Consider the following 26,356-nt stretch of genomic DNA (forward strand, 5'->3'; position numbering starts at 1 on the left):
CTCCGCTTCCATCTGAGGACTGTGATGATGAATCTAGAATATAAAAAAATGCAGAAACGTTGTCAATAAAGAGCATAAATAAACGAGGGTTCCATGTGACACCAGAGGACATGGCTTTGGGAAAATGTCCTGTTCTGACTTGAGGGAAAGTAACTTCTCTAACCATGTGGTTGTACCACCTATCATTCTCTCCAGAACTAAGCCCCATGAACCCAGAAGCTCTTTGCTTCATCCCAGCCATTGCCAGCTATGCTGAAACTAACAAAGGACAGATCATAAGAGAATGACGTGGTGATTCTGACTGCAGGAAGGTCTGTATTTATTATCTTTTTAGCTACTTGGGGGGGGGATCATATCATAGATTTGGCAGGGGCCATACAGGCCATCTAGTCCAACCCAATGCTCAACGCAGGATCAGCCCAAAGCATCCTAAAGCATCCAAGAATCAAGAAGAGTAAAGACTCATTGAGGGGTATGTGCAGTCTAGTGGCCACATTCATCAGCCTTTCCCCTTCCTCCAGGGACCTCAGAGTCCCTCCCCCATTTGAATCTCAAGAGCCATGTGACGTGTTCCCACTGCCCAAAGTGACTTTGAGAATCTCATGGTAGAGCATTGATTTTGTTGTACGAAGAATCAATCAATCACATTAACTCCTTTGAAGGAGTATCGCAGATGGACAGATAAAGTACTGGGAGAAGAAATGGAGAAGTTAAGCTGTTGAATACTCAGTGGACGGCCTCTCCCAGATCACCTCTCTCTTCTAAGCCACAGCACTGACCATATAACAGTAGTGCAACAAGAAAGCAGTAGAACTAAGCCCTGAACAACAAAACTCCCTCGCCCTAAGCTTCTGAGATTCAAAGCTCTCTTGCAGACCCAGCACTAGAAATGTGGATGTGAAAAGCAGGTGTCTGAGAGCACAGGCCTTTGTTACATGGAGCTGGGATTGGCTGTGACCAGAACTCTCTACTGAGTTCATACTCTGCGACTCACTCGGATCTACCGTTGTGGAATGCATGAAGCGAAGGCCAAAGAACCGCAGAACACCCATTCACACAGAAGTGAATTTCTTTCATACCACATTCATTCTTATGGGCTTTCTTCTTTTCCAACAGAGGAATGTCATGATGAATCTAGAATATAAAAAAATGCAGAAACGTTGTCAATAAAGAGCATAAATAAACGAGGGTTCCATGTGACACCTGAGGACATGGCTTTGGGAAAATGTCCTGTTTTGACTTGAGGGAAAGTATCTTCTCTAACCATGTGGTTGTACCTATCATTCTCTCCAGAACTAAGCCCCATGAACCCAGAAGCTCTTTGCTTCATCCCAGCCATTGCCAGCTATGCTGAAACTAACAAAGGACAGATCATAAGAGAATGACGTGGTGATTCTGACTGCAGGAAGGTCTGTATTTATTATCTTTTTAGCTACTTGGGGGGGGGGGGATCATAGAATCATACAGTTGGCAGAGGCCATACAGGCCATCTAGTCCAACCCCCTGCTCAAGGCAGGATCAGCCCAAAGCATCCTAAAGCACCCAAGAATCCAGAAGAGTAAAGACTCATTTTGGAGTATGTGCAGTCTAGTGGCCACATTTATCAGCCTTTCCCCTTCCTCCAGGGACCTCAGAGTCCCTCCCCCATTTGAATCTCAAGAGCCATGTGAGGTGTTCCCACTGCCCAAAGTGACTTTGAGAGTCTCATGGTAGAGCATCGATTTTGTTGTGCGAAGAATCAATCAATCACATTAGCTCCTGATCAACTCTGCAGTTTGAAGGAGTATCGCAGATGGACAGATAAAGTGCTGGGAGAAGAAATGGAGAAGTTAAGCTGTTGAATACTCAGTGGACGGCCAATCCCAGATCACCTCTCTCTTCTAAGCCACAGCACTGACCATATAACAGTAGTGCAACAAGAAATCAGTAGAACTAAGCCCTGAACAACAAAACTCCCTCGGCCTAAGCTTCTGAGATTCAAAGCTCTCTTGCAGACCCAGCACTAGAAATGTGGATGTGAAAAGCAGGTGTCTGAGAGCACAGGCCTTTGTTACATGGAGCTGGGATTGGCTGTGACCAGAACTCTCGACTGAGTTCATACTCTGCGACTCACTCGGATCTACTGTTGTGGAATACATAAAGCGAAGGCCAAAGAACCGCAGAACACCCATTCACACAGAAATGAATTTCTTTCTACCCCCCAAAGTTCAGAGCTCGAACTAGTCAAATACCTGGGCAGCAAAGCCACAATTGTAGATAGGAGACAGACCAGATCGAATGCGGGACTGCTCAGCTGCTTATGCATGATCCAGTAGGTATTGGCTGGTGGGTTGCAAAGGATGCACGGCGAACCAAAGATAATCGAAAATAAGAAATAGAGGATGATACTTCCAGTTATCACAGCTGCTTGGGTCATAGTCTAATTAAAAAAAAAGAACAAGCATATAAGAACCTGCTTCTCCTGTGTGTGTGTGAGACAAAAAGAAATGCAGAAATATAGCTTTAGGCAACCCCTTCCCCATAACTTCTTGCTATGAAATAAGATTGGGCAGTCTTGGGCTACTGGGCTCGCTTTCCCCATTCCTCGTCTTCATAACCGAATGAACGCGGCACATACCACAGATTTCCTTTGCAGGATTAGGTGCCCAATAACAATAAAAAACATGGCTGTTTCCACCGGTCCCTCTGCAGCCTTGCGGTCCATATTATACATCTGCAAAGGAACAAAGATTTTGAGGTCCACACAGCCCCTCTTTATGCCTTTTTCTACTTATCTTCTTACTAATATCTGAGGGATATCTGAAGGCCTAGAGCTACAAGCTGATTACTCTTGTCCTAATCCTAATATGTTATATTTCTCAAATGTCCTTCATGCTTCTTAGTTTAGGTTTTTACATTTTAGGGGGTACTTGTCACTGGCGTACCTACTAATAAGGGGTTGCATCTCTTCCAGGAATGGTGGCACCTCTGTCCAGAATAAAGTATCCTCCCTGGATACAAGATCCTCCACCCTATGTTGGTTCAATAGCTATACATACCGGTATCTGGATTTCAGTCCAGGGGGATGCTGAGGTTTACGCACAGCTGGGCAGGAGGGTTCTTATAAGAAAAGACCTTTCTCTCAAAGAGCCCTTGTGCCAGTGGTTGGGAAGAGACAAGTGCACATGTCTTATTGGACAACCCCTTTCATAATGCTATTAGATGTAATCTAATTCAACCAGGAGTGGACAACAGCCGAGGAATCCCCCCAAAAGAAAAGATCCAGATTCTGCTCCAAAATGAAAATCAATAGACAAGTCTCATTACAGACAAATTCTGCTATAATATTGTGCTATAAAAATGCAGAAATATATAGCTTTAGGAACTCCTTCCCCATAACTTCCTTCTATGAAATAAGATTGGGCAATCTTGGGCTACTGGGCTCACTTTCCCCATTCCTCGTCTTCATAACCGAAAGAATTCTGTTTTACAGAAAAAAACACTGCTATGCCCCGGCCTGAAACGGTAGCCCCAATGGAGGAGAGGCAGTCAAGAAATTCAATAACAACAACAACAACAATAGTGTTCTCTGCTGCAAACCAAGTTTAACTTGTGGTTCTGAATCCTGGTTTGTAGGGCCACAGTTTGTGCCTCATATGGAATGAGAATCCTGCAAAACTAGGAGTCGTTCACTGCTGAGCCATAAACAGAGGAGAGAGAACGTGCAGGCCCAAGGTGCATTCCCATTGTCTAGATGTGCAGACCATGCTACTCTGGAGAAGAGATCCTCTGTAGACAGATCAGCCTGTCTTGCTCCCCTCGTGCAATTCCCAATTCCCCAAGTGTCATGATATTAAGCAAGATGTAGGTGACATCCCACCTTCCCTTTACATTCAGGTGCCCGAATTTCATGCAGCTCTCCCTCCCCCACCCAATTGAATCCATCCTCAAAGGAGCAACACCTGGACGAATGAACGAACGCGGCACATGCCACAGATTTTCTTTGGAGGATTAGGTGTCCAAGAACACTTAAAAACATTGCTGTGTCCAGAGGTCCCTCTGCAGCCTCGCGGTCCATATTATACATCTGCAAAGGAACAAAGATTTTGAGGACCACACAGCCCCTCTTTATGCCTTTTTCACTTATCTTCTTACTAATATTTGAGGGATATCTGAAGGCCTAGAGCTACAAGCTGATTACTCTTGTCCTAATCCTAATATGTTATATTTCTCAAATGTCCTTCATGCTTCTTAGTTTAGGTTTTTACATTTTAGGGGGTACTTGTCACTGGCGTACCTACTAATAAGGGGCTGCATCCCTTCCAGGAATGGTGGCACCTCTGTCCAGAATAAAGTATCCTCCCTGGATACAAGATCCTCCACCCTATGTTGGTTCAATAGCTATACATACCGGTATCTGGATTTCAGTCCAATGGATTTCAGTCCAGGGGGATGCTGAGGTTTGCGCACAGCTGGGCAGGAGGGTCCTTATAAGAAAAGACCTTTCTCTCAAAGAGCCCTTGTGCCAGTGGTTGGGAAGAGACAAGTGCACATGTCTTATTGGACAGCCCCTTTCATAATGCTATTAGATGTAATCTAATTCAACCAGGAGTGGAAACAGCCGAGGGATCCCCCCAAAAGAAAAGATCCAGATTCTGCTCCAAAATGAAAATCAGCAGATAAGTCTCTTTACAGACAAATTCTGCTATAAAATTGTGAGGTGTTTTTGTAAACCAGAAGGCACCTGTAGAGGTATTGCAGATGGACAGATAAAGTGCTGGGAGAAGAATGGAGAAGTTAAGCTGTTGATCTTAGCATTGAATATTTAGTGGACGGCTTGTCCCAGATCACCTCTCTCTTCTAAGCCACAGCACTGACCATATAGCAGTAGTGCAACAAGAAAGCAGTAGAACTAAGCCCTGAACAACAAAACTCCCTCAGCCTAAGCTTCTGAGATTCAAAGCTCTCTTGCAGACCCAGCACTAGAAATGTGGATGTGAAAAGCAGGTGTCTGAGAGCACAGGCCTTTGTTACATGGCGCTGGGATTGGCTGTGACCAGAACTCTCTACTGAGTTCATACTCTGCGACTCACTCGGATCTACTGTTCTGGAATGCATGAAGCGAAGGCCAAAGAACCGCAGAACACCCATTCACACAGAAATTAATTTCTTTCTACCCCCCAAAGTTCTCAGCTCGAACTAGTCAAATACCTGGGCAGCAAAGCCACAATGGCACATAGCAGATAAATCAAATAAAATGTAGGATTGTTCAGGTGCATCTGTATGCTCCAGGATGGTGTATTGCAAAGCTTGCAGAGCGAACCAAAGGTGACGGAAAATACGAAATACAGGACGAAACTCCCAGTCATCACAGCTGCTTGGATCCAATTCTAATAAAAAAAAACACAAACGTATAAGAACCTACTTCTCCTCTGTGTGTGTGAGACGAAAAGAAATGCAGAAATATAGCTTTAGGGAACCCCTTCCCCATAAATTCTTGCTATGAAATAAGCTTGGGCATCCTTGGGCTACTGGGCTCACTTTCCCCATTCCTCCTCTTGATAACTGAAAGAATTCTGTTTTACAGAAAAAAACACTGCTATGCCCCGTCCTCAAACGGTAGCCCCAATGGAGGAGAGGAAGTCAAGAAATTCAATTACAACAACAACAACAATAGTGCTCTCTGCTGCAAACCAAGTGTAACTTGTGGATCTGAATCCTGCTTTGTAGGGCCACGGTTTGTGCCTCATATGGAATGAGAATCCTGGAAAACTAGGAGTCTTTCACTGCTGCGCCATAAACAGAGGAGAGAGAATGTTCAGCCCCAAGGTGCATTGCCATTGCCTTTATGCGCAGACCATGCTACTCAAAGGATTTCACTTATCCACTTGAAGACTGTAGATTTAAGAATATCCTGTTCTCTTCTTGCCTCTCCCTAAAGGTGAATTCAGGTAGATGAGAAGCCCGTGAGGGTTGCTTGGAAACATTCTGTGCGGCACCTCTTGAGAAGAGGTTTTCTGTAGACAGTTCAGAGGAAATGCTCCCCTCGTGCGTTTCCAAATTCCCCAAGTGTCATGATATGAAGCAAGATGTAGGTGACATCCCACCTGCCCTTTACGTTCAGGTGCCCGGACTTCATACAGCTCTCCCGCCCCCACCCACTTTAATGCATCCTCAAAGGAGCAACACCTGAACATAGTAACTGAGAAAAAAACATGATATTTTTAATGGGCCTGAAAAGGGAGATGGAGTCTTCAGAGGAAGTTCATATTTTTGGCTTAAGTATGAACAGTCCTGTGACCTGAGGTTCCTTTCCCTCTGCTGTGGGTCACTTCAGCCCCTGGGGGGCAGTGGTCTCTGGCACAAGTGGCCCTTCTGGTCACATTCAACTCCCCTCCTGACTCAGGAGCATGGCAGCAAAGCCCCTAGTTGGGGGAGATCACTTGCCCCCGGCTTCCAGCGCTCGGAGTCACGCAGGGCAGGAGTGGGGGGAATCAGAAATCCTGGCACCAGCTGCGGCATCGTGCCCTTTCTGGTAAAAAGCTGGAAACTATGATGTTGCCACAAAGTTTCCAGCAATTCTTAGAGCTACCCATGCCACTTCTGGTTTTCTGCTGGAAGCAATGTGATGCCGCAGCTGGTGTTCCCCTGCCCCTGTCTCCCTGTCCACAGCCCTCCTGCCAGTTTATGCAGTAAAAGGATTGTAACGGGCACTGCTACGTTTACTCAAGGGTCTGTCCCTCTTGACGTGAGTGGAATTTAATTCCAAATCTGTGGAAGAGGGTCTACTGTGAAACTGGGAGTCAGCCTACACCTGTTAAATACATACTAGGGGAGAAACATTTTGTGTGTGTGTGTGAGGTCAGGCTTGATTCTCTGAAATTCTCTCCGTGAATGCTGTTTCAACGGTTGCTCACCTGGTTGGCTAATATGTCTGCCAGATCTGAACTGCCAAAGCTGTATGGCTGTGGATAGACTTCGAGCAACACCTTCGCCATGATGCTGATGAAAGAACGTTTTGTACTAACCTTTGCCCACTCAAGAAGAATGCATGAATTCAGCCTGAGAAGGAAGGAAGGCAGGAAGGCAGGAAGGCAGGAAGGCAGGGAGGCAGGGAGGCAGGGAGGCAGGAAGGAAGGAAGGAAGGAAGGAAGGAAGGAAGGAAGGAAGGAAGGCAGGCAGGCAGGCAGGCAGGCAGGCAGGCAGGCAGGAAGGAAGGAAGGAAGGAAGGAAGGAAGGAAGGAAGGAAGGAAGGAAGGAAGGAAGGAAGGAAGGAAGGAAGGAAGGAAGGAAGGAACGCGGCACATACCACAGATTTACTTTGCATCATTAGCTGTCCAGATATCGTAAAAAAGATTGCCGTGTTCAGTGGTCCCCCAGGTGAATTGAGGTCCATATCTGTATCCTTATACATCTGCAAGGGAACAAACATTTTGAGGACCACACAGAATTTCTTTATACCTTTTTCTACTTCTCACTAATCTTCTCACTAATATTTGATGAATATCTGAAGACCTAGAGCTATAAGCTGATTACTGTTGTCCTATCCAAATGTGTTATATTTCTCAAATGTCCTTCATGCTTGTTAGTTTAAGGTTTTACATTTTAGGGGTTATTTCTCACTGGTGTACCTACTAAGAAGGGGCTGAACCTCTTCCAGGAATGGTGGCCCCACCCTCCAGAATAATGTATCCTCCCTGGATTCTCCACCATATGTTGGTTCAATAGCTATATTTACGAGTATCTGGTCCAATGGTGTGTTTATTATTAGCAAAGCCTACTCACCTCTCTCGCATTGCAAATGTCAAAAACATTTGTGGTAGAACCGGCCGCCTGCTTGCCAGATGCCAAGCCAGTGGGCCCTGTTCCTGCCCCCCACCCTTTCCCTGGACAGGGTCTATCTCTTCCGGTCTGTCGCTGCCACCACACACTGACTGCAATACCCCTTCCCAAGGGACAGCAAAACCCCTCGGCTGGGTTCCTGGTATTCTTGAATTAAAACCATCAATCTTTGGCCATGCCTTCTCTCTGCAGAGGAGATCTGCCCCCTTCTTGCTTGGAGATCCTGGAGAGATTCCCCCCTCCCAGGAAGTCTGAAGCCTGTATACTCACATGTTCCTCCCCCTGGTGGAGCCTGACTCCTCTATTCTCATTGGGGCATGTGACCCGCTCCCTTCCCTGAGTCTCCTGGGAATTGTAGGCAATTGTAGCCTTTCTACCTCCCCCCCCCAAATCAGTCATTTTAACATGCAGGTCCAGGGCAGCCATTTTAGGGTACCAATCAACCTCCAGGCCTCCTTTTGCCACAACTCCCCCCTCCTAGTTTCCACGTGGAGGAGCCTCCATTGGTTCAATGCTGGGTCTGGAGCAGAATCCCCAAAACGATTGATTGTAGGAAAACCCATATACCTAACACTCTAATACAATTGTCTAACTCATAAATTCTAAACAAGTCAACATAACATTACACACAGGTAACATGCACGTCACCACCGGTAAGATGTACCATTGTCTACCCACATTCTTGTTCAGCGTTTCAAGTGTTTCCTGGATAGGAAATCAGCCACTACGTTGACCCATCCAGGAATGTGCTCTATTGTCATATCAAATTCCTGGATCTTCCAGGAACAGCGTTGCAACTTGGAATTGGTGTTCTTCATGGTTTGTAACCACTGAAGAGAGGAATGATCTGTCAGTAGTGTGAACTCCTGGCCCCAAACCTATGGCCTCAGTTTGTCTAGAGCGCACACAATGGCAAGACGCTCTTTCTGCACCGATGAGAAGTTCTTTTCCCTGGGAATGAGCTTTCTGCTGCGGTAGTCAATGGGGGGCTTAGTCCCTTCCCATTCCTGCATCAAAATGGCCCCGAGCCCCAGGTCAGAGGCATCTGTACCCACAAAAAACCTCCAGGCGTAATCAGGGTCCCGTAGAACAGGCATACAAGTCAGAAGTCATAAACACCAGGAACCTAGCCGAGGGGTCTCCCTGTCCCTTTCAGTCAGTGAGTGGTGGCATTGAGGCAGAAGGAGAACTAGAACCAGAGGCGTGGCTTCCATGGAGTGGGACCCCAACATGTCTAAACAAACGGGTGGCAAATGTTGGATATCTAAAGATGATAGTGGATCCTTTCTGTGGTCTCCGTCAGACAACTGTTTGGCAGAATGGGAAAGCTACCCCCCCCTTAAAAGAAAGCACAAGTTTCCCCACAGACTCCTGGAAACGCCTCCCTCCCCTCAGTCAGGGTCTGTCAGAGGCTCCTTCACAGATGGCCTGAAAGGGGGGGGGGTCAGCTGCCTCTCTCTCTCTCTCTCACACACACACACACACACACACACACACGTCCACACAAAGTCAGTCCTGCTCTGCCACAGCCCGCATCCCTGATCCTCCCTGGGGCACCATGCCACCGAGACCCAGCTCCCAAGCAGCCCTTAGGTCCAGGGGAACTGATCTCGGCAGTCTGGAGAGGGGCTTTTATTCTGGGGGCTCTCCAGGTCCCTCCTGGAGGCTGGCACCCCTGAACAGTGGCAGTTGAGCTGCCTCCAACTGAAACCCTGAGATCCCACTTCAGGGGTGTCTTGAAGCAAGTTGAAAATGGCACATAAGTTGGGAAAAGCTGACATAGAGCCAGTAATTGAGAAACCCAAAAAAGTCTAAACAAACTGATGGCATATGCTGGAAATCTCAAGATGATTTCGGATCCTTTTTTCATATGTGGTAGAATTGTAGATCAATCAAAACTTTGGATATAAGGTCATGATAAGTGGCAAACAGTTTAATTGTCAATTTGTATTAGACCCCAAATACATGTTGTTAAGCATTATACCCACCTGAATACCAAATCCGTGTTCTGAATTCTCCTTCCGTGCAACAACAGGAGCAGGGCTCCTCATCACCACTGGCTGGAGGGAGCAGCAGGCCCCCCACGTGGACTCATGAAGCACAAGAGGGAGAAACAAGCAGGAATGGCTGAAATGACAGATTGGACCAACCACAAACCACTGTAGGATTTCCAGAAACACTGGGAGATTAGAAATATCTCAGAATGTATTTATTTATTTAAACATTTTGAACAACAAGAAACAAAACAAAAAAACCCTGAAAGAACCGTCTGTTTTCTATTTTGCGGGCCCTTGTTGACAACATTTTAGTCCTTTGGACACATCTCACCATGAATCTAGAATATAAAGAAAAGCGGCAAATACTTAGCAGCAGCCGCCATTGAGGCAGCGGAGGAGCGGGCAGCAAGAAGACACGTGTGTGTGTGTGGGGGGGGCTTCTAGGGTGGCAGGAAAGGGGGTGCTGCGTGAGACCATCGCGCTCGCCCCCTTGGCGCCTGGGCATGGGCTTGGGGCCCCTTAAAAGGGGCCCCTGGAGAAGCCCTGCCTCTTGCGCCAGGCTCCCCTGAGCAGTGTGCCTGCTCTCTCTCGAGTGCAGAATCCCTCGGAGCAATGAGCTGTCTGCTCCACTCCTGGCCTCGGGACTCTTGGGGCCCGGCAGCAGAGTGGGGGGCTGGGGGTCTCCTGCACAGCAGAGCGTTCCTCTTGGTGCAGCAGCGCTTTCAGGCGCATTTCTCCCTTTCTTGTCACGGGCCCTTGCCAAGGGACCTTTGGGTCGGCTGCCGCTTGACAGATTGGAGCAGTGGCTCGAGATTTCCCCTGAGCTCGCCGCCTCCCCACCCATGGCCTGCGGCTGGTCCCTGATCTTCACAGAGCCTCTTTCAGTCGTGGGACGCCAGGCTCCAGCCTTCCAGCCTCCTTCCCTCAGGGTCCCAGGGAGCCAGCAGCTGGGGTCTGGGACGATGTGCCCAGTTCCTTCCACCCCAACAGGCAGTTCCTGGGCTAAGAGGACCATGGGAAAAAGCCCCCCCATCCAGGGGGGACCAGGGAGGGAGGACAACCCAGGCGGCGCCAGCTATCCATCTCTACCGGTGGGGTGGGGGTGAGTGAGGGGGAGGTACCCCCCCCTGCCCAGAACCGTGGGGACCAGATGGCTGCATCATCGGGTCCCTGGCCTGGGGCACTGGGCAGAGCCAGTTGCCTGGTTGCTAAACTGCATCAGGCCTCACGGAGGGCCTTTGGGAAGGCTGCATCCAACTCCGTGGAGGGGGCAAGTGAGACCTCCAGTAAAGCGGGTCCGGAGGCGCTCCTGAGAGGCACTTTGTTCAAGCCTCGATCCGTCCAGCTGCGAGGGACTTGTGTTGCCCCCGGCACACGAGGAGGCCTTCATTGAGTCAGCTGGTTTTGCAGACTTCTGGAGAAGGCTGGGACTTCCATGGTCATCTGGTTCAAGCCCATGGTGAACACTGCGGGCACTGTCTGCATAAGTAGAGTTGGCAGGGGCCGCCATGGTCATCTGATCCTTCCTTCTGCTGTAGGCAGCTGTCTTAGTGGAAGGAGTTGGCAGGGGCCGCCATGGTCATCTAGTCCAACCCCCCACTTCGGGCTGCAGACTTAGTTGTGTGACCACAGAGTTGGCCGAGACCTTTTGGATCATCTAGTTCGACCCCCTGCTTCTGGCCCGAGTCTTCTTTCACAGAGGCAGTGATCTGTTCCCGCCTGGTGTGACAGCTGGTTTTCTAGAGACCATGTGGCTTCAGCAGGAATACCAGTCTGACCAAGCCAGGGTTCGGGGCTGGTCCTGGCACCCTGGCAGCAGTGTGTTTGCGCCCTAGTCTGGCTCAGGACAGCACAGCCCTCAGACTGCAGGTGGTTGGGTGCGTCCAGCCACTCTTGGGACTGCTTTCGGAGATGCCATGTTTCTAGAGGCCAAGTCTCACCAGAGGCCCCACTAGGCAGGGTGGACGCTCACCCTGGGATGTCCATGGTGGCAGGAGTGGCGAGGGGCCCATTCACCGGTCACCACAGTTCCATGATCTCAGCTGGAACAGGGCTGGAGATCAAGCCTCAGTGTTACTGGTGGAGGGCTTCTTATATATAGGATCCATGTAACAACTTTGCCATTAAAAGTTATCATTGAAAGGACAACATATTGTTAGCAATTTGTTAGCAATTTTTTGCGTCTTCAAAATCTGGTGATTAAAGAGAAGACAATGAAAAGTTGGCAGCAGAAACAAGAGGAAGAAAAAAGAACAGAGTGGCTCAGTTATATGCCCTGGACCTCTAGGATGAAAGAGAAATGAAAAGAATCCCAAGGAACTGGGCCGACCACAGACCACCGGAGTATGTTCAAAAACACGGGGAGATTTGAAACAACTAAAACATTTTTTATTGATAAAAAGATTTTTATTTAATTCATACGGAGTATAAGAGATTTGGCTTCCTCCGCTTCCATTTCAGAAATGTTATGATGAATCTAGAATATAAAAAAATGCAGAAACGTTGTCAATAAAGAGCATAAATAAACGAGGGTTCCATGTGACACCCGAGGACATGGCTTTGGGAAAATGTCCTGTTCTGACTTGAGGGAAAGTAACTTCTCTAACCATGTGGTTGTACCACCTATCATTCTCTCCAGAACTAAGCCCCATGAACCCAGAAGCTCTTTGCTTCATCCCAGGGATTGCCAGCTATGCTGAAACTAACAAAGGACAAATCACAAGAGAATGTCGGATCGTTATGGCGCCTCTCGATCCTCCACGATGGTGCATTGCACAGCTTGCAGACTGACCCGTAGGTGACCGAAAACACAAAATATAAGATGAAACTCCCAGTCATCCTGGCTCCTTGGATCAAATTCTAATTAAAAAAAACACAAACGTATAAGAACCTGCTTCTCCTCTGTGTGTTTGTGAAACAAAAAGAAAAGCAGAAATATATAGCTTTAGGCAACCCCTTCCCCATAACTTCTTGCTATGAAATAAGATTGGGCAGTCTTGGGCTACTGGGCTCACTTTCCCCATTCCTCGTCTTCATAACCGAAAGAACACGGCACATACCACGGAATTTCTTTGCAGGATTAGGTGTCCCATACAACTCAAAAACATTGATGTATCCATAGGTGCTGCTGCAGCCTCGAGGTCCATATTATACATCTGCAAAGGAACAAAGATTTTGAGGACCACGCAGCCCCTCTTTATGCCTTTTTCTACTTATCTTCTTACTAATATTTGAGGGATATCTGAAGGCCTAGAGCTACAAGCTGATTACTCTTGTCCTAATCCTAATATGTTATATTTCTCAAATGATGGAAAATACGAAATACAGGACGAAACTCCCAGTCATCACAGCTGCTTGGATCCAATTCTAATTAAAAAAAAACACAAACGTATAAGAACCTGCTTCTCCTCTGTGTGTTTGTGAAACGAAAAGAAAAGCAGAAATATATAGCTTTAGGCAACCCCTTCCCCATAACTTCTTGCTATGAAATAAGATTGGGCAGTCTTGGGCTACAGGGCTCACTATCCCCATTCCTCGTCTTCATAACCAAAAGAACGCGGCACATACCACAGATTTCCTTTGCAGGATTAGGTGTCCCATACAACTAAAAAACATTGATGTATCCATAGGTGGTGCTGCAGCCTCGAGGTCCATATTATACATCTGCAAAGGAACAAAGATTTTGAGGACCACACAGCCCCTCTTTATGGGGGATGGTGAGGTTTGCGCACAGCTGGGCAGGAGGGTCCTTATAAGAAAAGACCTTTCTCTCAAAGAGCCCTTGTGCCAGTGGTTGGGAAGATACAAGTGCACATGTCTTATTGGACACCCCCTTTCATAATGCTATTAGCTGTAATCCAATTCAAACAGGAGTGGACAACTGCCAAGGAATCCCCCCCAAAGAAAAGATCCAGATTCTGCTCCAAAATGAAAATCAGCAGACAAGTCTCTTTACAGACAAATTCTGCTATAAAATTGTGAGGTGTTTTTGTAAACCAGAAGGCACCTGTAGAGGTATTGCAGATGGACAGATAAAGTGCTGGGAGAAGAAATGGAGAAGTTAAGCTGTTGATCTTAGCATTGAATACTCAGTGGACGGCCTGTCCCAGATCACTTCTCTCTTCTAAGCCACAGCACTGACCATATAACAGTAGTGCAACAAGAAAGCAGTAGAACTAAGCCCTGAACAACAAAATTCCATTAGCCTAAGCTTCTCAGAGTCAAAGCTCTCTTGCAGACCCAGCAGTACAGGCCTTTGTTACATGGAGCTGGGATTAGCTGTGACCCGAACTCTCTACTGAGTTCATACTCTGCGACTCACTCAGATCTATTGTTGTGGAATCCATGAAGCGAAGGCCAAAGAACCGCAGAACACCCATTCACATAGAAATGAATTTCTTTCTACACCCCCCCCCCCAAAGTTCTGAGTTCGAACTAGTCAGATACCTGGGCATTTGTGGCGATAAAGCCACAATTATCGACAGCAGGCCAACCAAGTAGAAAGTAGGAGTACTCAGGTGCATCTGTATGGTCCAGTATGGACTGGCCGGCGGATTGCAAGGGATGCCGAAGTTAGCAAAGATAATGGAATATATGACATACAATATGCCACTTCCAATCATCACAGCCGCTTGGATCCACTTCTAATTAAAAAAAAAAAGCATATAAGAACCTTCTTCGCCTCTGTGTGTGTGTGTTTGTGAAACGAAAAGAAAAGAAAAGCAAAAATATATAGCTTTAGGCCAGTGGTCCCCAACCTTTTTATTACCGGGGACCACTCAACGCCTTTTACTGAGGCCCGGTGGGGGGGGGTGTAGTTTACTCCTCTACTCCCAACCACTGCCCTAACGCTCTTTGATCACTATGGTAATGTTTAAACATCCCTTCAAAATAAGATACAGACACGCCACAACAATGAACATAAGGAACATTTTATCTTCATGGAAATTATACCTCAATAACACCCGTAGTGTGTTGTAAAGGGCCGGAGGGGGAGGGGGGAGAACGCGGGGCCCACCTCCAATTAATTCTGTTTTACAGAAAAAACACTGCTACGCCCCGTCCCCAAATTGTAGCCCCAATGGAGGAGAGGCGGTCAAGAAATTCAATAACAAGAACAACATCATCATCAACAACAACAACAGTGCTCTCTGCTGCAAACAAAGTTTAACTTGTGGTTCTGAATCCTGGTTTGTAGAGCCACGGTTTGTGCCTTATATGGTATGACAATCCTGCAAAACTAGAAGTCTTTCACTGCTGAGCCATAAACAGGAGAGAGAATGTGCAGGCCCAAGGTGCATCCCCATTGTCTCCATGCGCAGATCATGCTACTCAAAGAATTTCACTTTTCCTCTTGAAGACTTCAGATTTAAAAATATCCTGTTCTCTTCTTGCAGTCTGGAGAGGAGCTTTTATTTTGGGGGATCTCCAGGTCCCTCCTGGAGGCTTGCACCCCTGAACAGTGGCAGTTAAGCTAGCCTCCAACTGAAACCCTGAGATCCCACTTCTGGGGTGTCTTGCAGCAAGATGAAAATGGCACATAAGTTGAGAAAAGCTGACATAGAGCCAGTAATTGAGAAACCCAAAAAAGTCTAAACAAACTGATGGCATATGTTGGAGCTATAAGCTGATTACTGTTGTCCTATCCAAATGTGTTATATTTCTCAAATGTCCTTCATGCTTGTTAGTTTAAGGTTTTACATTTCAGGGGTTATTTCTCACTGGTGTACCTACTAAGAAGGGGCTGAACCTCTTCCAGGAATGGTGGCCCCACCCTCCAGAACAATGTATCCTCCCTGGATTCTCCACCATATGTTGGTTCAATAGCTATATTTACGAGTATCTGGTCCAATGGTGTGTTTATTATTAGCAAAGCCTACTCACCTCTCTCGCATTGCAAATGTCAAAAACATTTGTGGTAGAACCGGCCGCCTGCTTGCCAGATGCCAAGCCAGTGGGCCCTGTTCCAGCCATCCACCCTTTCCCTGGACAGGGTCTATCTCTTCCGGTCTGTCGCTGCCACCACACACTGACTGCAGTACCCCTTCCCAAGGGACAGCGAAACCCCTCGGCTGGGTTCCTGGTATTCTTGAATTAAAACCATCAATCTTTGGCCATGCCTTCTCTCTGCAGAGGAGATCTGCCCCCTTCTTGCTTGGAGATCCTGGAGAGATTTCCCCCCTCCCAGGAAGTCTGAAGCCTGTATACTCACATGTTCCTCCCCCTGGTGGAGCCTGACTCCTCTATTCTCATTGGGGCATGTGACCCGCTCCCTTCCCTGAGTCTCTGAGTAAACTGAGAAGCAGAAAACAACGAACTCCTACCCAAAATTGTTGTATTACTATACAAGCATTTGTCCTCATGAATAATTGCATGGGTATTTCTGGTTGCCAACCGTCGGGCAGGGCCAGGGGATGATTATAAAAGAAAAGGTTAAACTATTACGACTGATCTACAGACAACAGAGATCAGATCCTCTGGATAAAATGGCTGGTTTGGAGGCTGGACTCCAGGACATTGTACCCTCCCCAAACTTCCCCTCCAATCCCCAAATCTACAGGTATTTCTCTACGCAGAGCAGGGAACACTAGGGGAACTACTTGTTTTAAAAATCAGTACACAGCACAATTAAACTGCATTCCCTGAAACTCTCCTCACTCATGATGGTGTGGATCTGTGATTTTTGTGGCTTATGCTTTGGTTATCGATAGAAAACATGATCTTACGGTGATTTTTGGGGAGGCCCAGTGGAAAAACCCTGAGGATCCATGTTTTAGAACCAAGTTTTCGCTCTGTGCCGTAGCCATAAAGGTTCGGATCTGTGATTTTTGTGGTGTACGCTGTGGCTGTCAATAGAAGAAGTGATTTTACTGTGAGTTTGGGGGGCCTGGATGCAAAAACCCTGAGAATCCATGCTTTGGATCCATATTTTTGCTCCGTGGCATGGTTATAAAGGCATGGATCTGTGATTTTTGTGGTGTATGCTGTGCCTATCGATACAATAGGTGGTCTTATGGTGAGTCTGAAGGGGTTCAGTGCAAAAATCATGAAGATTTCATGCAGCTCTCCCTCGCCCACCCACTTGAATCCATCCTCAATGGAGCAACACCTGGACGAACGAACGAACGAACGCGGCACATACCACAGATTTGCTTTTTATAATTAGGTATCCAAGAACGCTGAAAAATATCGCTGTGTTCACCACATTGAGGTCCATATGGTCCTTATACATCTGCAAAGGAACAAAGATTTTGAGGACCACACAGCCCCTCTTTATGCCTTTTTCTACTTATCTTCTTACTACTCTGGAATCCCCCCCAAAGAAAAGATCCAGATTCTGCTCCAAAATGAAAATCAGCAGACAAGTCTCCTTACAGACAAATTCTGCTATAAAATTGTCCTATAAAAATGCAGAAATATATAGCTTTAGGCAACTCCTTCCCCATAAGGTCTTGCTATGAAATAAGATTGGGCAGTCTTGGGCTACTGGGCTCACTTTCCCCATTCCTCGTCTTCATAACCGAAAGAATTCTGTTTTACAGAAAAAAAACACTGCTATGCCCCGGCCTGAAACGGTAGCCCCAATGGAGGAGAGGCAGTCAAGAAATTCAATAACAACAACAACAACAACAATAGTGCTCTCTGCTGCAAACCAAGTTTAACTTGTGGTTCTGAATCCTGGTTTGTAGGGCCACAGTTTGTGCCTCATATGGAATGAGAATCCTCCAAAACTAGGAGTCGTTCACTGCTGAGCCATAAACAGAGGAGAGAGAATGTGCAGGCCCAAGGTGCATTCCCATTGTCTTGATGCGCAGACCATGCTACTCTGGAGAAGAGATCCTCTGTAGACTGTTCAGCCTGTCTTGCTCCCCCCACGTGGGGGAGCAGCAGGCCCCCCACGTGGACTCATGAAGCACAAGAGGGAGAAACAAGCAGACATGGCTGAACTGACAGATTGGACCAACCACCAACCAGTGTAGGATTTCCAGAAACACTGGGAGATTAGAAATATCTCAGAATGTATTTATTTATTTAAACATTTTGAACAACAAGAAACAAAACAAAAAAACCCTGAAAGAACCGTCTGATCTCTATTTTGTGGGCCCTTGTGGACAAAATTTTAGTCATTGAGGCAGCGGAGGAGCGGGCAGCAAGAAGACACGTGTGTGTGTGTGGGGGGGCTTCTAGGGTGGCAGGAAAGGGGGTGCTGCGTGAGACCATCGTGCTCGCCCCCTTGGCGCCTGGGCATGGGCTTGGGGCCCCTTAAAAGGGGCCCCGTGGAGAAGCCCTGCATCTTGCACCAGGCTCCCCTGAGCAGTGTGCCTGCTCTCTCTCGAGTGCAGAATTCCCTGGCCGGGGAAGTCCCTCGGAGTCCCCAGCATAAGAGATTGACTTGGTGATTCTGACTGTATTTATTACTCATTTAGCTACTTGGGGGGGAGTCAAGTGGGTAAAAGTTCATTGAGGGGTATGTGCAGTATAGTGGCCATATTTATCTGGCCATTACATTTCCCTTTCCTCCATGGACTTAAGTTTCCCCTCCCCCCCACACACATTTCAATCCCTCGAGTTGTTATGACCACCCAAAGTCACTTGGAAAGCTTCATGGTAGAGCACTGACTTTGTTGTATTAAGAAGCAGTCAATCACCTTAGCCCACGCTCAGCTTTGCAGTTTGAAAGAGCATCGCAGATGAACTGATTAAGTGACCTACCTCCCAAGCCACCCTTTCCTCCAGGGGAACTGATCTCTGCAGTCTGGACAGGAACTTTCGTTCTGGGGGTTCTCCAGGTCCCTCCTGTAGGCTGGCATCCCTGAACAGTGGCACTTCTGGGGGTTATCGAAGCTAGAAGAATATCTCAGGAGTTTCTGAATGGCAGAAAAGTTGAGAAAAGCTCACACTGAGGCAGTAATTGAGTAACCCACGGTAAGTTCTTTACCAACCAATGCTTTCATGTTTGTAACATAAAAATGTTTTTTTTTATAATTTTATAATTTATTATTATATGAAGCATTTACAGAAAAATTAAGAAAAAAGCGACCAGTTGATATGGTTTGCCATCCTCTTTTAACAAACATATTCAGTTCCCATCACATATTATTCCTAATCTAGAAGTTTTTACCATTTTTCTTAGCAAAGTGATTGTTAGTACATATGAGAATATGATCTATTATAAGAATATATTCTGTTATTATCTTAAATGATATAAGGTCATTCCCCTTCATAAATTGGCCCTGACCTAAGAGTTACTGCTGCCGTCTTGTTAATACCTATGAAGTATAGTTTGTCATCCTCTTTTAGCATACATATTGGCATACATATTCAGTTCCCATCACATATTGATCCTGATCTAGAAGTTATTACCATCTTTCTTAGCAGAGTAGTTGTTAATATATATGAGAGTATAATCTATTATAAGGATATATTCTATTATTGCCTTAGATGATATAAAGTCAGTTCCCTTCATATATTGGTCCTGTCTTAAAAGTTACTGCTGCTGTCTTCCCCACAGGAAACCAGGAGAATACTCCATTGTTCAACTCATCCTTCAGGTGGTCGCATAAAATGAAATTGTGTTTTTTTCCATAGTAGAGTGTTTCTGATTGTCCTTCTGTCAGGGCCAAAGAAGTCTCTTACTTGATTCTTGCTTGCAGTCGCCTTTGAGTAGGCTCTGTATACTTTATCTATCTGGATCTCTTCCTCTGGTCACTCAGAAATATCTCCTGATAGCTTCCTGGGTGCTGTCGCTTTTGAATAGACTCTTTTTATTTTGCTGATCCAAATCACTTCCTGCTCTAAATAGACTTCCAGGTTTTCGGTGCTTTCCTTCCTTAAATCTGTTTTCCCAAGTTCTTCAAAGGTACTTTGAGTTTTTACATCTCTAGCTCTCTCCCCCTCCTGTTGATTAACTTCCAAACATTGAAGTTTTGTTTGATTTATTGTTGGCTGAGCTGCGTCATCAGCTGGTCTCTCCAGACCATGGGCTCCGTCCAAAAGCTCCCCCTTAATCCCACAGATTTCCTTTTTCAGCTTATTGACTGCTTTCAGTATCTTTGAGTTTCCTTCGCATAACAAATGGAAAAGCTGTGCCTTAGTTAATTCTTCCATAGTTCTAGGCAGTCACAAACTATAAACAGAAAGTCTCGTGAGGTCTCGCGGGAGCACGAGCGATCCCAAATTATCAGTTTGTCGATCTCCATATCAAGTCAGTTTCCCCCACTGAACTTTCACCAACAAATCTTCAAAGCTCTCTCTTTGTTTGGTTAGTGGGTATAATTAGCTGGGAGTCTCTCACTCGACGAAAGAGGGAATTCACTTGTAAATTGGTTGAGGAGGGGGGGGGGAAGAGCTTGTGGGAAAAGAAAAGGAAAAGCCAGAAAGCTTTCAATCCTTACTGTTGTAAACTTCAGCTCCTGTCAGTCTGGTAAAAGATGGTCTGGGAAGAATGTAGGGTCAGCTGGTCATTTCAAGCTTAGAGAGTTGTTTGCGACAAGGGTGCCATCGTGACCTTGAGCACAAGCCGCTGTTGATCTGGAGAGTTCGGTCTCCCTACCTCCCCACGGATCTGTAGGACCCTCAGGATGCCGTTCCCGGTTCCTGGGGCGACCGGTGAGCAGATTTGCGTATCTGCTCAGGTCTGCCAGGTGCAGATGCTCCTGACCCTCGGCATGGCTTAAGAGCTGGATAGAAGTCCAGCAATTACGGCGCCATCTTCAGTCAACTCCTAACATAAAAATGTTTTTGATGTACTTTGATATTGAACTGAATTGAAGAATATACAGATGGAAACTGTTTCAGTTCTTCAAGCAAAGTTTGTTCAACATCTTTATGTGCCCTCTGGCCCAGCTGGTGCGCAGCTTCGGGCTGGGTTGCCATCAGTACGCTGATGACACCCAGCTCTATCTCCTAATGGACGGCCACCCGAACACCCCCCCGGAACCATTTGTCAGATGTTTGGAAGCAGTGACAGAATGGTTCGAGCAGAGTTGCCTGAAACTCAACCCCTCCAAGACGGAGGTCCTGTGGCTGGGAAGAAGGGGGCAGGAACAGGAAATGCGTTTATGCACCTTGGAGGGAGCGCAACTTACCATCGCGCCCCAAGCCAGGAATTTGGGGGTGACCATCGATGCCTCCCTGACTAGGGAGGCACAGGTCAAGAGAGTAGCGGGCCAGGCATTCTTCCACCTTCGCCAGGCCCGGCTACTAACGCCCTACCCGTCCCCTGACCACCTCGCCACAGTGATCCATGCGACAGTCACCTCCAGATTAGATTTCTGTCATTCGCTTTATGTGGGCCTGCCCTTGTCCTTGATCCGGAAACTTCAGCTAGTGCAAAATGCAGCTGCTAGAGTCCTCAGTAGCACACCTTGGAGGGCCCACATGCAGCCGGTGCTGTGGCAGCTGCACTGGTTGCCAATTGCTGTCCGGATCCGGTTCAAGGTTTTGGTTCTAACCTTTAAGGCTTTACACGGGTTGGGACCCACATACCTGAGGGACCGCCTGTCGCCCTATGTGCCCCACAGGGCTCTATGCTCTGCAGCAGTGGTCCCCAACCCCCGGTCTGCGGCCTGGAGCCGGGCCGCTAAGGCCTCGGCACTGGGCCGCGGTTCCCTCTTCCCCCCCCCAGCGAGAAGCTCGCCAGGCTGCGAGCAAATCGGCCACTGAAGCGGCCGATCAGCTTGCAGCCCGGCAAGCTTCTTGCTTTGGGAGGGGGCGGGAAGAGAAGCTTGCCGGGCCGCAAGCTAATTGGCTGCTTCGGCGGTCGATTTCCTTGTGACCTGGAGGGGCAGGGAAAGGGGGCTCAAACACTCACGCACGGCAAGCCCGCGCATGCGCGTTTGCGCCGGGGCCGCCGCACACGCACGGGGCCCCAGGTCGCCCTTTCCCTGCACCCCGGCGCAGCGGTCCGCAGCCTAAGAAAGGTTGCGGACCACTGCTCTGCAGGAGAAAGCCTACTGATCGTTCCCGGCCACAGAGAAGTGTGACTAGCCTCATCCAGGGCCAGGGCTTTCTCTGTCCTGGCCCCCACCTGGTGGAATGAGCTCCCGGGTGAACTGTGGCCCCTGCGGGAGCTGTCAGCATTCCGCAGGGCCTGTAAAACGGAGCTCTTCCGCCAGGTCTATGGTTGAGGCTGGGATTGGCGAGGAAGAACATTGCCCCCCTGAGGGGTTTGAAGTAGTCATCATCACCCTCCATCCCCCAATGCCCTTGTTCGGGTAGGGGAGAGTGGTATTTTCCGCTGTGTTGGGTATTTTTATAGTCTTTTAACGGGGGGTTTAATGGGGGATTTTAAGACTATTGTTACCTGCTACGAGCCTGTAGGAAGTGGCGGGAAATAAATCAAATAAAACAACAACAACAGCAACAGCAACAACATTGCCAGTACAGGTACAGGATTTCACATAGGCAAAGGGGTCACTTCTTCAATTGTGCCCAACTAGTTTGTCACCCACTTCAAATTTAAAGCACACACTAACTATCCAGGTGTTGGTAATATACTGATTTAAAGGGGCAAAAAGGATCTACAAGAAGCAAGTCAAATCCATTGTCGAATGGAGTCCCTTGGGGGAAATCTTATCCAAATGAACCATAAAAAAGCTCTCTCTCTGCTGGGGGCTGGTTTGAGATTCGATACCTGCCAAACTTGGTTTTAAGCTTTGCAGTCCAAAAAAAGTAAAGTCCTCACAGTTCTGGGAGGTCAAAATCAAATTTTTACTGAATCCAATTTTTTTTTTGCGGGGGAGGAATAAAAAGAAAAAGATTGGATGGGGTCAGGTGACCTTATTGGCAAAAAGTCCTTTTTTATCTCAACTGCCCTTGATGTTTTCAGAATCCGGGTGGAAACCTCACTTACCCAGTTTCCCTTCCATAGGTTGACCTGTCAGTTAGGGCTCCCCTGTGGAGGGGAAGTGAGGATCAAGAAGTCAATTCCTTCCATTCCTGGAGTTGTTCTCTCCACGGCCAGAAGGGATTGTAGCCCTTGAAAGTGCTTCTTCAGGTTGAAGTCCTAAAAAGCGTGTGAACTTGATAAGCACTCTGAATAATAATATATGGAATCATAAGTACTTAAAGCATCATATGTTATTATGACCTGTGGAATAATTACTCAAACAAAATGCTGGCAGAGGCTCATGGGAATTGTAGTCCATGAACATCTGGAGGATCACAGGTTGACTACCCCTGCCTTAACCAAAATGTGTGGAATAAGCCTAAGAGAAGTCCTTATTCCTGGCCAGGAGATGTCACTGCAGGACAGCCACTGCTCCACTTGCCCTTTCCTTCTCTGAAAATGCAGAAACCCAAAGAAGGCTGCTGGCCACAATCTCCACAAGTCTGGGGAACTTTGACCTCAAACAAGGAGTGTCCTTGGATCATGTGTCTTTAGCACTGGCAGTGATGCTGCCCACATTCCAGTGTAACTCCCATGGAGGGGAAAACGGGAAAAATGAGAAATGGGAAACACTTTACTGCCTTCTCCCTGTGCCATCCTTGCCCGCTGTCATTAGTTTTGGGATCATTCCTTCCAGCCTTGATCCCAAAGAGGGTGCCCCATCCCTCCATTATATTCTATTGAGAGTCTGTCCCATACGATATAATGGAGTGGATGGGTACACCCTCTTTCGGAACCCCTAGACATGGACTCCTTGGACCAATCAATTTGAAATATGGAGGGGGGGCAGGGAAGCGCCTCCAGAGCTACCCTGAAAATTTGGAGGCTGTACCTCAAATACCAACCCCCCCCAGGCTCCGGGAAAGGCGGTAATGCCAAAATTCCCATTATAGTCTATGGTGCCATTTACTTTCATGGGTGCCAAAGTAAAGACAAGTCTTTTAAGTGACACGCTTTGTTGAATGAAATATTCTTTTATCCCTAGCACTGCATACATGTGTGTCCACCTATTTGTTGCTCCAGGAAGTTCACCATTTAAAAAAAAGTAATTCTCCTCCCCATGAACAAGGGAGAGGGTGGTGGGAGCAAGGGTGGGATGCTGCAGATGACTTTAGCATGATTGAGCCTCCATGCCTTCCTTCTGCTGGTTGCCTGCTGGTTGTTCTCCATAAGCTAGCTCTTTTTAGGGTGGTCAATCCACTTTTTGGGATTCCCAGAGAACCGCTTTAAAATGGAGGATGTTGAGAGAAGTTTGCTGCCCAGTTGCAGAATGCGGGTGACGTCATGTTGAGGAGCCAGAATATAGCATCTTCATCAGGTAAGCATTAAGCTATCTTTATGGCATGTGGAATTACCCTAAATAAAGCCTGTTGTGTCATAAATCAGTTTTAGCGAGCCAGGGTGGTGTAGTGATTAGGAGCAACAGCTTCTAATCTGGTGAGCCAGGACTGATTCCCTGCTCCTCCACATGCAGCCAGCTGGGTGGCCTTGGGCATGCCACAGCACTGCTAAAGCTGTTCTGACCAAGCAGTAATATCAGGGCTCTCTCAGCCTCATCTCCCTGTTGTGGGGAGAGGAAAGGTGACTGTAAGCCGCTTTGAGTAGAGAAAGCAGCATATAAGAACCAACTCTTCCTCTCATGAAAATCTGTAAAACCAGCTCAAAAATTGTCAAGAAGCCTCCAGAATAGGTGGGGGGAAGTGGGAACAGGGAAGCAGTGAAATGGCAGAAGGGTTTTCCCCCCATGTGCTGGAAAGGAGCATTGCGTATGAGCTATGAATGACAAAAATCCTGTACCTTCTCTATACGAAGATTATAACTTACTCCAGAGTGACCATGAGTGTTATTTTTCTGCAGTGAGCAGAGTACTTTGGTGTCAGCGAGATCAAGGAGAAGTCCCCCCCCCCCCCGCCCCATTCTGTCTTACTTTCTTAGGCCTCCACCTCCAGGGGAGCAAGAACATTATGTTGCTCAATAGCCACAAACACGCCTGCCAAAGCGAAGGCCGGTGAATTAGCCATCCAGGAGTCAATGTAAATAGTAACGCACCTTCCACAATGACCTGAGATCTCAGTACACTACAAAATGATTGCTGATTGAGTTTATCATATTTTAAATTCAGTACACAAAGTCCTGGACGCTAATATACTTGACAGTATTTCCAGCTGCTGTTTGTATTCTTGATGACTCCAAACTTAGGGCTGATGAGCATGATAGACAATCAGTGTTATTTGTAGTGTTGTATACCAAACAAAATTAAATACCCCAAGACAAGTTCTGAGTTCTAATTGTGAAATGTATAGTTCCCTGCTGGTATTGATGTAAAAAGGGGAGTCAGAGTGGAGAAGCAAATGGCCTAACATTAAAATGGTGGCTGAACCACCTGAACCTCCTGCAAACTGCTGAATTTAAGGAACCCTTGGGATCAATCCATGTAACTTTTCTGTGCATTGTTCTCCTTGCAGCCTCCCCACATCCCAGGAAAATAGACAGTTTCTGTACAAACTGGCATAATTTCATCATGACCATGGGCTCAAGATTTTTATTGTATTGTAAAATAAAGCACACTTTAACCATGATGATAATATTAAGTTATGGTAGACACAGAGGCTGGGTCAACTTATGTGTATGAGGCAGGGTCAACATATGAAGCTGAATGAAGTGGTAGAATGGGGCATATTGCTGAGTGCTGACCCATAAAACAAAATTTTCTGCAAGAAGAAAACTTAGCACAGAGAGAAGTTCTAACCATCCGTTCTGCAGAACTAGAGCAAAACTTGAAAGGATCTTTTAACATAGAATGCATTTGTGTTTTTCTTTTCTTCTCTTTCATCTGATTAAAGCTCTTTTGATCAAATATCTTGAGCAGTCATGTTTTCTTCTCTGATAAATATAAAATTTGATCAATGAGGCCCAAACAATTAAAAATTCAATGACAACGAGGGTGATATTAGGAGAACTATTAGACTAAAGGCAAAAGATTATTTTATAGTGAGGTTAAAAAAGAAATTTGGGGGAGGGAATCACATATAAGGGCCATTCCAATAAAATATACACCAACGTACCAATTTTCTGTAAAAAAAAGTCACAGAAATGCTCTGAATAAAGAGGTATTCATTAATATACCACTTATAACAGGGATGAGCTGTACTCATAACTGTGTCAGTGAAAAAAATTGGGATAGACAAATTAAAGGGATAAGAAGGCAGTGATCTGGGGCAGGGACCCCCCAAAATAAGGAAGAACCACCTGTGAGTATGAAAGCTTGTATTTAAATGACACATTGCCTGGATAAGTTTCCTATTGAAAGAGTTTATAGCTGTAGGACCAAATCCATGAATAATGTCAGCACTTAAACCACTGTGAGGGAGCTTTGAGTCAAAAATCTTAAACCAGGACAGTTTGAAAGAATCTTCATTTATCAAAAATGAAAATCCAGAATACCTTTTCAAAAGCACACTTTGGAATAGAAACAGAAAGCCAATTACCGGGATAATTTACCCAAATGGGCTTGCAAGGACATTTCAGCTACACATTTAGGAACATTAGTCAATTCATGAAGAAAACAAATTAAAGGAAGATCAGATTTTTCATATCCCAAATAGCCACCACAGAAAGCAAAATGGGAATAATTTTCATATTAAAAACT

The 26,356-nt window shown here is 46.6% G+C and overlaps 1 long non-coding RNA gene across 1 annotated transcript; it reads right to left on the reverse strand.

Moving 5' to 3' along the window:
- On the reverse strand, positions 1-22,795 carry LOC143819828 (uncharacterized). Its single transcript, XR_013225115.1, has 8 exons — positions 22,672-22,795; positions 18,531-18,685; positions 16,960-17,049; positions 14,265-14,461; positions 2,618-4,066; positions 2,232-2,419; positions 995-1,134; positions 1-33 (listed from the first exon to the last, which is right to left on the reverse strand). It is a non-coding gene; the product is annotated as an uncharacterized LOC143819828 (long non-coding RNA).
- Between the last annotated feature and the right edge of the window lie 3,561 nt (positions 22,796-26,356).

The sequence above is a fragment of the Paroedura picta genome, chromosome 10 (genome assembly GCF_049243985.1).
Source record: "Paroedura picta isolate Pp20150507F chromosome 10, Ppicta_v3.0, whole genome shotgun sequence".
Classification (NCBI taxonomy): domain Eukaryota; kingdom Metazoa; phylum Chordata; class Lepidosauria; order Squamata; family Gekkonidae; genus Paroedura; species Paroedura picta.